This window comes from Protopterus annectens, chromosome 14.part0, assembly GCF_019279795.1.
Source record: "Protopterus annectens isolate FY-2018-M chromosome 14.part0, PAN1.0, whole genome shotgun sequence".
Taxonomy (NCBI): domain Eukaryota; kingdom Metazoa; phylum Chordata; order Ceratodontiformes; family Protopteridae; genus Protopterus; species Protopterus annectens.
In genome coordinates, this window is record NC_056748.1 from 349,023,199 (window position 1) to 349,034,299 (window position 11,101).

An 11,101-nucleotide genomic window follows, 5' to 3' on the forward strand; every position below is an offset into this window, starting at 1 on the left:
ATTCCTCCCTCTCTCACTTATATGTTTGTTATATTTACCGATTTTAACTATCTTTACTTTTTTTATGCTTTTTTTTTGGCTTTTGTGGATAAGGCTTCAAGGTTTAAGAAATGCGACTGCTGTGGGCACAAAAATTTTGGTATGGTATGCCCAGGTTTGTAGTACCTTTGGGCCTCTTATGTTGCATACAAGGCCTTTGTGCCTCATTCCTTAATGGCAGGGGCGGCTTGTGCTATCGGACTGCTGGACTGAAGCCCTCCCACCTAGAAAAAAACAAAAGAAAAAAAATCTGTGAAACAAAAAATCGAGTCCCGACTCCTCTGTGCACGCGCAGACACATTAGGGAACTCAGACTGCCTTTATCAGCAATCCGAATGCAAACAGAGGTACCCAGCAGTCTGTGCTGTGAGATACTCTGGAATCTGTGTGGTGACGACTGCACAGAACAGAGGAGCTCCGGACTGCTTCCCCTGCAGGCAGGGCCAATGAGGGGTGAGCTGAGAGCTCTCGCGGGGATTTAGCTGCGCGGGCTTCGTGAGTGGATTATACTGTTGAACAAATGGTCGCTGGATGGATGGGCTTCGTATACATGGGAGTATGTGAAACAGGTAGGTGAAGGCTTTGTACATGGTGTGTGTAATGCCCCAGTTGCTACATACTGGTTGCTAGAGAGAACAAATGGTGGTTGGTAGAGATACTCAGGCTTGAGCCCTGTACCTTGGATGCAGGTGGCAAGGACCTGAATTCCCTATCCACCACCATTTCTAAATAAATTTGCAGTTTTTGCCTCATATTTGTTCTGTTCCTCATAAAATCTGTGGTTTCTGTATCTACATTTTTCCTTGCAAAGTCTGTAGTGCAGTGGTGCACTGGGAGCATTGCTGCCTGACAGCTACAGGTTCTCTGGTTTGATTCTTGGCTGGGGTGTCTTCTGTGTGGAGTCTGCATGTCCCCACATCTTACAAAGATGTGTCTGGAGTTTCTCCCTGCTCTGCTGAAAATTGTCTTTTGTTCCAAGTCAGAGTAGTTTCCTGTTAAATGTTTAAAAATAACAGGCATTTGAATTTCAGACTTCATATTCTTCAGAAAGTACATGGTAACACAAAACTGTTTATTCTAGCAGATGTCTAAGTTTATAACATGGATAATTGAAATTTGTCCCTATTTTTGGGACTGTATTCCCCTGTTATTGGCTTTGTCCAGGTATTTTGTGCTAAGGTTGAGAGCTATCTATGGTGAGAACTGAATTAATTGAATGTTTGGTGACTGTATCCCCCCCCCCCACTTACTGGCTTTATCCACACTTTTTTTGCTAAGATGTTGAGAGCTATGGTGAGAACTGAATTCACTGAATATGTTTGGGGGCCGTATTCCCCCATTATTGGCTTTGTTCAGGTGTTTTATGCCAAGAGGTTGACAGCTGTTGTGAGAACTGAATTCACTAAATGGTAGCCATTTAAGTTTGTCTTCCTCTCTTTCACAAAACAGCTGATTTGGCATAGTGGTATGTTTCTCTGACTGTTTTGCACAGGGTCCCCTGGGTTAAAGACGTGGCAGTGAAATGCATGGTGGTAACACAGCATTTTATTCTAGCAACTTTCCAACATTGTACAAGCAATGTTTAAAATGTGCCCCTGGTTTTTGGGCTTTTGTCCCCACCAATAAATTTCAGCTTTTTCCAGATTTCTTGTGCTGCAAAGTTCAGAGATACAACTGTGTGTCGAGTTGCAGGGGAACAAAACTTTAGTGCTGCTTATTCTGAGTCTGCTTCCATTGTTAATAGCACAACATGTAGTGTACTTGCTTTTGATGCAGAAGGTTGTGGGTTCTACTCCCACAGTAGATAGATACATTGCTGATGCTGTACTGTGTTGTAAAGTGGGTGGATGCTGCAGTCCTTTTTGGCAAAGATACCTAGAGTAGTAACTATGAACCTGTTATCAGTTTACCATACAGTCCCTATTGCGATATTACTAGCTTATTTTTTTTAATGCATGCAACATAGGTAATTTATTCTTTAAGGGCAACAGGCACTTTGGATGAATAAACAATGACATATAAAGTTGTTTGCTAGCAGCAACCTCTTCATTGTTACAGATTTCTTTAATGGGAATTATTTAGATGACTTTTACACTTCAGAGATTGTGCATATTTATTGATACTGGTGGACGGTAGAAGGTTGAGTAGACTTTTATGATAGAAATGTTCTGAATTGGGTAGTTTTGTCATTGGTGCATGCATTTTGTTTCATTGTTTACTAATGTTCAAAACAATAAATTTAAAATACCCTCTAACAACTGTAATGTATTGTACAAGGAATACAATTTAATACAATTGGGAAGGTGTATCAAAGAGCATGTGTATGTTTCGTGTTCAAGGGGCCTATGATTTGAAAACAGCCCAGAAGGAGCCTATGATTTGAAAACAGCCCATAGTTTATCTTTATCTGCCACTGGCAAAATGTATTTTCTTTAAATGTGGGTTTCAATGCATGTGAGTTTCAAGGGCAGAGAAGTTTTAATGTTAAGTCTGTTTTCATTGTGAGACTGCATTGCTTTGTTTAGCAGATATCTATTGGGGTTTGTGCTGTAAAAATGCAAAATAAAACTTTCAAATGAAATCCAAATCATTGCAGAAGTAAAGCAGTATGCACATTACAGTGTTTATGGTAAATGGGGCAAAATAACCAAGAAATGGGACACTGGAATGGTTACGGGGGGGGGGGCTCCAATCGACCATGATTTTGAGGGGGGAAGGGCAGCAAACTCAGACAGCCCTGGTTGAACTATACCTCTCAGTTGTCCATATTTTTGCAGAATGAATAGATATTTGCTTCTTATTTTTGGTTTGTTCCTCATAAAATGTGTGGTTTTCTGGAAAATCATTTAGGAATGAAGTCACTAAATGACAGACATTGAGTTTTACGTCATAACCTTCAGAAAAAATGCATGCTAAAGCAAGACCTGTTCTATCAACTGTCTTAAGTTTATACAAGAGTAATTTTTAGTAGTGTTTGTATGTTCCCCCAATATATTTGGCCTTGTCCAGATTTCCTGCATTAACAGGTTCAGAGGTACGTGCAAATAAAATTGCTTTATAGAATTAGGCATATCCAAACCTCTCAACTGTCCCCAATTTTGGATCAAAATGTTGCTCTTCCCCTAATAATCCCTCTGCAAAATGGAAATTTTGGAAGAAAACATGCAGGGTTTACAATTAATAAATAAATGTAATCAGTTATAGATTACTTTTATTTCAGAAATGCATGTAGATTATTTTATTTTGTCAGCTGCTCAAGTTAGCAGTACTAATATTAAGTGTCCCTTCTTTGACAGGTTCCCAGCTGTATTCTGTGGCTATTTTTTATTTTTGCATCACATTTTGGTCCATTTTTCATAAAATTGTGTTTTTTGGCAAATTGGTGGCAAATCATTTAAGACTGAAGTTAGAAAATGAAAGACATTTGAGTTTCAGATTTCGTACCTTTCAGAAAATTCATACTAATGCAAGACCTACTACTCTATTATCTTTCTAAGTTTATAAGAGCAATATTTAAAAATTGTCCTTATTTTTGGGCATTTGTCCCACTTCTATGTATGGCTTTGTCCAGATTTCTTGGTCTGAGGTTGAGCGGTATGACAAATGTGTCAGGGCCATCGCAGTCAGCCAGAGACATTTCAAATTGTGACAAACTTGTTGCACCCCACTCCCCCATGTAGTGACTCTGGATGTGTCCAAGCAAGGCAAGGAGCTGTTATGCAGTGTAAATGTGCAGACTACCCCCCCCCAATCCAAGGTAAACACAAGTACTACAGTGGCTTTTCATATGTCATTGATTTTGCAGAATGTTCTGGTTTCTGTCACATTTGTATACTGTTGATAAACTGCTTATTATTCAGAAAGTGCCTTTTGCTTTGTGTTTAAGTAGCAGTGCTTTATGACCATCAGGTAAGCTTGTCTGATATTGTAAAATGCAAGTAAGTTTTAATGAGCAGTATTGCCAACATTGAAAGCCTTTCTGTTGTTGCCATGCAGAGAATACTTGCATAACTAGATAATGTATAAGCCTTTGGTATTGAAATGCATATGACAGTATTTGTAATAAAGGCCAGGATTAGATTGTTAAGCTCATTACAGGCTTTACCTGCAAACTAAACAGAATGCCAGTCTATCATGTGTGGTCCATATCCTGTGCAGTAATCCTTTAAGCAATATATGTTGAGCTTGTTTCTTGTTTGCTTTTCATTTTTTACTTTGATCATGTTTTCTCCATGAAACAAGTAGATAGTTGTCAGGCAGGCAGGTCTTTTTTTGATAAGAAACATTTTTAGAAGTGGGGGTATCAGAGATTGCTGCTTTCAGCATGTTACTTGGTACTTTAATAAAGCTGAATATAAATTATAATTAGAACTAGAGTGCAAGGAGAAATGAGTTGAGTTAAGTGCTGCTTGTTTTTCTTGTACTTGATTTTGACTGGCATTCCAATAATGTATTTAAAAAGTAATTTATTTTTTCATGCCTCATCCTTTTTGTTTCCATCTAGATATTAAGTAAGCTGTCATGCCGCCAATGGATTGAAATATATTTTTTTTCTTCTACACTTCATTTTGTCTTGATTGGACTTCCATAATGATGGTTTGGCACCCAGGGCAGCAAATTTAAATTTTTTGTGGTTTTGAACATAACTCCTCCCCTTTATAGTTGGTCACACCCATTCCCATTGACCCCACCCATTCAGCTGTCTCCTGCAGCCCCCATTTGATTTGAAGTCACCAGCCGCCACTGCTTAATGGAGGGGAAATAAGTTAATTGTGAAATGTCTCTCCTGATTCAGCAGAGAAGAAAGGTAGAAGAAGTGCGTGGAAAAGGAATGGGGTGGGGCAAAATAATCCTTTTCAGGGTCTTCACCCCTTCCTGCCTTCCAAAGAACTTTCCTCACAAGAGGCTTTGGTGCTAATCCCTTTGGGTTTGTCCTTCCGGTAAGGTTTGTCTTGGGAAGACTCCCCCTCAACAAGCACTGATCATCATCCTGGCCTGTTTTCCCAGGATGAAGCCAGTAGTCTGTCCACTGAGGGGGGGAGGGGGGCTCTCAAAATTCTTCATCTCCCATTCTCCACCTATTTTCTTTCAATTCTACTAGGTCTCTCAGGAGCCTTTTGGATGTTGATTGGGATCAAATGATGAGGGCCTTTGTCAAGGCCTATGTAGACATGGGTGTCATGCAGTTCCATCCCCTTCTGTTTTTTGGGCATATAATTTTTGTTGGACTCCAACTTGATGCTCCTTCCCTAGCATACGTCTTGGCGTCAGAGTCTACAATTGCTCTATTGCATCTTCCTTTGGTACTAACTACATCCAGTTTACAGGTTCTGATGTTGCATTCAATGCACACAATGCTGATCCAATTGGGGCAGTGAGTCTTGAGCCCTAGACTCCAGCTCCCCAACCTCTTAGGAGTAGCTTTGCACAGTGCCATTTTTAATGTTTATATCTTAGGTATTTGAGGTGTCATATCTAATCTTGAAGTCAGAGCTGTCCAGTCTGTTGGCATATGGGCCATCCACCTCCTCCTCTTTTAAGTTTGCGTCTTTTCCAGCAGGGATATCCTCAGAGTCATCAGACTCAGTGTCAGCCTTCATATTCTTCAAGAGGATCATTATGCCTTGTTCCAAGCAGGGGGAATACACTTTTGATGTTCGTGTTACACTGCTGCAGTCATAACACTTGGGTTATCCTGCCGTCAGGCGGTCCCACAGTTGGTCAGAGTTCCAAAGTCTTGGTCCAGCGTCGGTTGCTGTCGCTTCTTCCCTGACGTCAGTGCGCCAGGGGTATATAAGAGGCATCCGATGCCATTTTCTTCAGTCTTTCTTGCCGCACGGTGCCCGAAGCAGAAGCAGTTCGCAAGTGCCGGTCAGCCGACTCCTGAGATTTTCAAATCAAATTTCAGACGGAAGTCTTCAATAAAGCTAAGTACCCCGTTGGGGAACCTTTTCTTGCCTCAGTCCGATGTCCGAAACAGTTAACAATTGCATTTCTTGTAGGAAGCAAATACCTCATAAGGACTTTCATTCTTATTGTATTTCTTGCCTAGGCCCAGACCACGACGTCACAGGTTGTCAGTTTTGCGCTAGGTTTAACAAACTAACTATTAAACGTCGGTTTGATTTCGCCCGACATTATTTTGGTAGGAAATTTAATTATACCATGCCGTCGGAGCAACCGACAACCAGAATGCATAAAAAACGCAAAGATAAGGACATGCAGCAGAGAACCAAACCAGACTCCGAGGCCTCTGCTAGGCCAGTTGCCGGTTCTCTGGTTTTCAGTGAGGTGCCTACGCAGCCCCTGATGACCGCTGATTTAGAACCCCAGGTGACATCAGATTCCCAAGCGGAGATTGCTAGGCCTCCACAACCTTTACCTTTAGGCCCTTCCGACTCCATGGCTGAAGGAGATTGTGGTGCAGTTGAAATGCCTTCAGTTGCAGAAGGTGTCTTCATACCGACTACACTCAGTATTAAATCCTATGCAAAGCTGAAAACCCCTTTAAAAACAAAGAAGACTGTACAGTCTCCAGTACAAGGCCCCATGCCTAAGAAACAGATACTTAAGATGGCTGAAGATTTAATTACCCTAATCAGGGGTTCCCATCCCCCTCCTGATAAAAGGCCAAGACAAGAGGAGGACTATGCTTCCTCTGACCAGGTTTATTTATTTATTTACCGGGATAGTCCAACTGGATACATATCCATTTTCAGTGGAGGCCCGGGGAGAGAAGCTCCAGTTATACAACATAATAAAATATAATAAAACATTACATAGCATTTGAACATTACATTTTAAGCACTTAACATTTAAAAAACAACATATTATGATATAGAAAGTAAAGCGATTGCACGGGTGGAATAGCAAGTGGTCTGTGCTGGGGTAGTAAAAGGAACTCTTGGAGCCTTTTCTTAGAATCAGAGAATTTCATCAGATTCTTCTGGGGAGCAAGAATATTCTTTTCCCCCTTATGAAGACTCTGATGCTGAAGAGTATATCCCTTCAGCATCTCCCCCAGAAGACTACTCTTTTGGGGAAACTTTACATACCATGAGGGAACATTTCCACTGGGAAGGCCAGGATTTCTTTGATTCTAAGAAAAGGCTCCGAGAGTTCCTTTTACTACCCCAGCACAGACCATTTGCTATTCCACCCGTGTTAGACATTGTGGATGATGTTTACTCAGAATCTAGCCTTAACCCAGATTCACTACCTCCTGCACCAGCCAAACCAGACAGATACTACAGAGTCCCTGACTCTTACAAATTCCTATATAAAAGCCCTGTTGCTGACCCAGAAACCATTTCCCAGGGTCCCAAAGGGGTTAAGGCCTCTATTGCCAAAATCCTGTACCCTCTGAAAGGGATTCTAGAGCACTAAACAGATGGGGAAAGAAAGTATATACCTCAGCTACACTAGCTATGAGGACCTTAAATTGCCAGTTTCACATGCTGAAATATCAACAATAGCTGATAAAACAAAAAATGATCACACATACAGAACAGCCTGATTACAAGGAAATGCAAGATTTGTTGCATGCAGCTGAACAAGTGGGAAAACATACTTTGCAATGTGGATTTGATTCGTTGGAAGCTTCTTGTAGAGCAGCAGTGACAGGGTCTGTCATACGTAGGCATGCTTGGTTAAAAGAACAAACTTTACCTGATCATGTTAAAGCAAAGTTATTGGATGCACCTTTACAGCAGGATGTTTTATTTTCGTGTAAAAGCAGAAGAGGTTTTAAAAAAAATGGAGTATAAGGCAAAATCTATGCAGACGGTCAAGGATTTTTTTATAGGTTCAACCTCCTCGTTTCAGCAGAAATTGGCCAACCAAAAACTGGTCCTTTCCAACTTCTGCCAGACCACAGAGGGGTAAATACAGACGCCCAAGGGGTAGAGGTCAGTCACAAGGCTCTTACCAGCCTCGACAATGGGGTGCCACAACCCAAAAAGGAGGAGAAGACTGGTCTCAATCTATCAGAAGAAAAACACAATGACTTACCCCTCAGACTGCCAAGCAAATCCCTCTTGGCAGCTCCCTTGTTAGGAAAACTAGTACTTTTTTCAGACAACTGGCACATCATCACAAAAGACAAATGGGTCCTAAATAATGTATCTCAAGGATACAGATTACACTTTCACACTTTACCAAGGATAAAAGGAATGCCAAACCTACCACCAAATCAATGGGCAGAGGCTCAAAAGCAAATTTCAACCCTCATGGACATGAGGGCCATTCAACAGGTTCCTACACAGGAGCAAGGACAAGAATTTTACTCAAGACTCTTTCTAGTTCCCCGAAAGGACAAAGCCTGGAGACCTACTCTGGACCTCTCAATTCTAAACACATATCTGGAAGTACCCAAATTCAAGATGCTAACACTACAGCAACTTCTTCCCATGCTGGAGGCTTGGCTAGTGATGTTGGACTTCAAGGAGGCATACCTGCATGTCCCTATCAGACAAAATTGCAGAAGATACCTCCGATTCATAGCAGGTTAAACCCATTACCAATTCTCTGCACTGCCCTTTGGCTTATCTACTGCGCCCAGGGTCTTCACAAAATGCCTAGCACCAGTAATTGCATACTGCAGACAGAGGAATTCAAATATATCCATACCTGGATGACTGCCTTATTCAAGCAGAAAGCAAGGACATTCTTTTAAAGCATGTGGCATTTGTCAAAAACCTATTAAGTTGCCTAGGGTACACAGTAAACGGAAATAAGTCAAAACTAGTGCCCTCACAAGACATAATATTCCTGGGTGCCAGCTTAAATACAACGGCCCAGATGGCTTATCTCACACCAGACAAGCAAGGACAACTGACTCAGTACTTCAAATTAATGGCAACAAAGACCCAACTCCTTGCAAGAAAAATTCTGCAAGCCTTGGGATTCATGGCATCTTGCATTCTACTAAAACCATTTGCAAAACTGCATATGAGGAAATTACAATGGTACCTGAAAAGCATATGGACTCAACACAGCCACAGCTTGGAAACAATAATTCCACTCATTCCCTGCCTTCAACAGAAGTTTCTATGGTGAGCTCAGGCATGTCGCCTCAACAAGGGTCAGCCTTTTACCTTACCCACAGCTAGGCAAACTATAACAGATGCATCGGATTATGCCTAGGGAGTACACATGGCAGGACAGTGTATTCAGGGCAAATGGTCTGCAGATCAAAGGCATCTACATAGGTTCATAGGTTCATACTAGACTATCTGCCCGAGGGCGTTTATAAGCCTAGCCCATAGTTTTGTGGCTTACGTCACCCCTTTAGTTTGGAGAAACTATGCCCATTATTTTGCTGTGCCTCTGTCGAGCAGTGACACTGAGGGTAACCCCTGGGGTGTATCTGCGATCTCCCATCCATTGGTCAAGATTCCTCTTGAACAAGACCAGCGAGGTGCTCTGCCTCACATAAACCGGGATTTTGTTCCACAGCATAGGGAGTCTTTGGGTGATGAATCTATCCCTCCAGCACGTCCTATTAACCGTGTCGAGGTTTAAGTCTCCCGCCCTTGTGGCTCTGAGGGATCTAGATTTTTTGAGATGAAGCATGTTCATCAAATCTGGGTTTGACATGGCCTTGTATGTCAGGCATAGGTCACCTCTGAGCAAGCGGTAAGCAACTGAATATAACTGGAGTTCTTTCAGTCGGGCAGCATAAGACAGATTTTTGAGACCCTTTATCCTTTTGGTGAGGAACTTTTGTGGCCTCTCCAGCTGCTGCAAGTGTCGGGTCAGTTACATTCCGAGTGGGGCATTGTACTTGATCATTGGTCTGATGAGTGATGAGTATAGGGAGACTATGACTTCCCTTGATCTAGATGTGAATCCCTTCATGATAAGGTGGGCAATGTAGAAGGTCTTCCTAACTACTTTAGCAATATGAGTGTCGAATGAAAGGCTACTGTCAACCTGGGTTCCCAGGTCCCTAATAACTTCTTCTGTGTTCAGGGGATTGCCACCTATATGGTAGCTAGGGGTAACCTTATTTTTCCCGAAGAGTATGACTATGCATTTCTTGGCATTTAACTTTAGGCCATGGCTCTGGCACCAGTTATCCGTTTCTGTGAGACCCTTCTGAAGGATATCTGTGTCGGATGTGTTTTCAACTACGGCGCCCAGTTTGCAGTCATCTGCAAACTTTGTCAGCCATAACCCTCCTGTGTTTGCTTGTACTTCAGAAAAGTAGATGCCAAACAAGAGTGGGCCCAGGACTGAGCCCTGTGGGACACCACTTGTGACAGGCTTTGAGTCTGACATGGCGCCAGCAACTCTGACCCTGTGGGTTCTGTCACTCAGCCAGTTTGCAACCCATCTTGTAATGTATGGGTTTACATTTAAGTTGATGAGTTTTTCAATGATACCCGAGTGAGGTATTGTATCAAAAGCCTTCGCCAGGTCTAGGTAGGCTGTATGGACTGCCTTTCCTCGTCAATGGCCTTGGTGACTGTTTCAAAAAGTCAACCAAGTTTAGAAGGCATGATCTGCCTTTGACAAAGCCAAACTGGGTTGGATCCAAAGTCTGCAAGTTCCCTATGTCTTTATTTATGAGATCCATTACGATCCTCTCCATGGCTTTGCAGATAAGGCTTGTCAAGCTAATGGGATGGTAATTTCCAGGGTCGGTGGAGGCACCGCCTTTGTGGAGTGGGACCACAGTCGCTGTGCGCCACTCCTGGATGCGTATCCGGAGGTGAGACTAAGATTAAACAGCTGTCCTAACTGTGGGTTTAATTCCTCGTTGAGTTCATGGAGCACACAGCCGGGGACACCATCAGGTCCCATGGATGCTGTGTTCTTTGCCTTGGAGAGAGCAGTTCTCACCTGGGCATTAGAGATGTTTGGTGGGGCTACAATCATTTGGTATAGATATCTCTCCTTTAGGGGGGGAGAAGTTTGCACTGAACCTTTCAGCCAGTATGTTGGCAATGTCTGTAGGATCAGTAATCTTCACATCATTTTGAACTAATTCTGAGCATATCTGGGAGTTTCCTCCTAGGTTTCTGACATAGCTAAAGAATGCCTTATGGTTGTCTTTAGA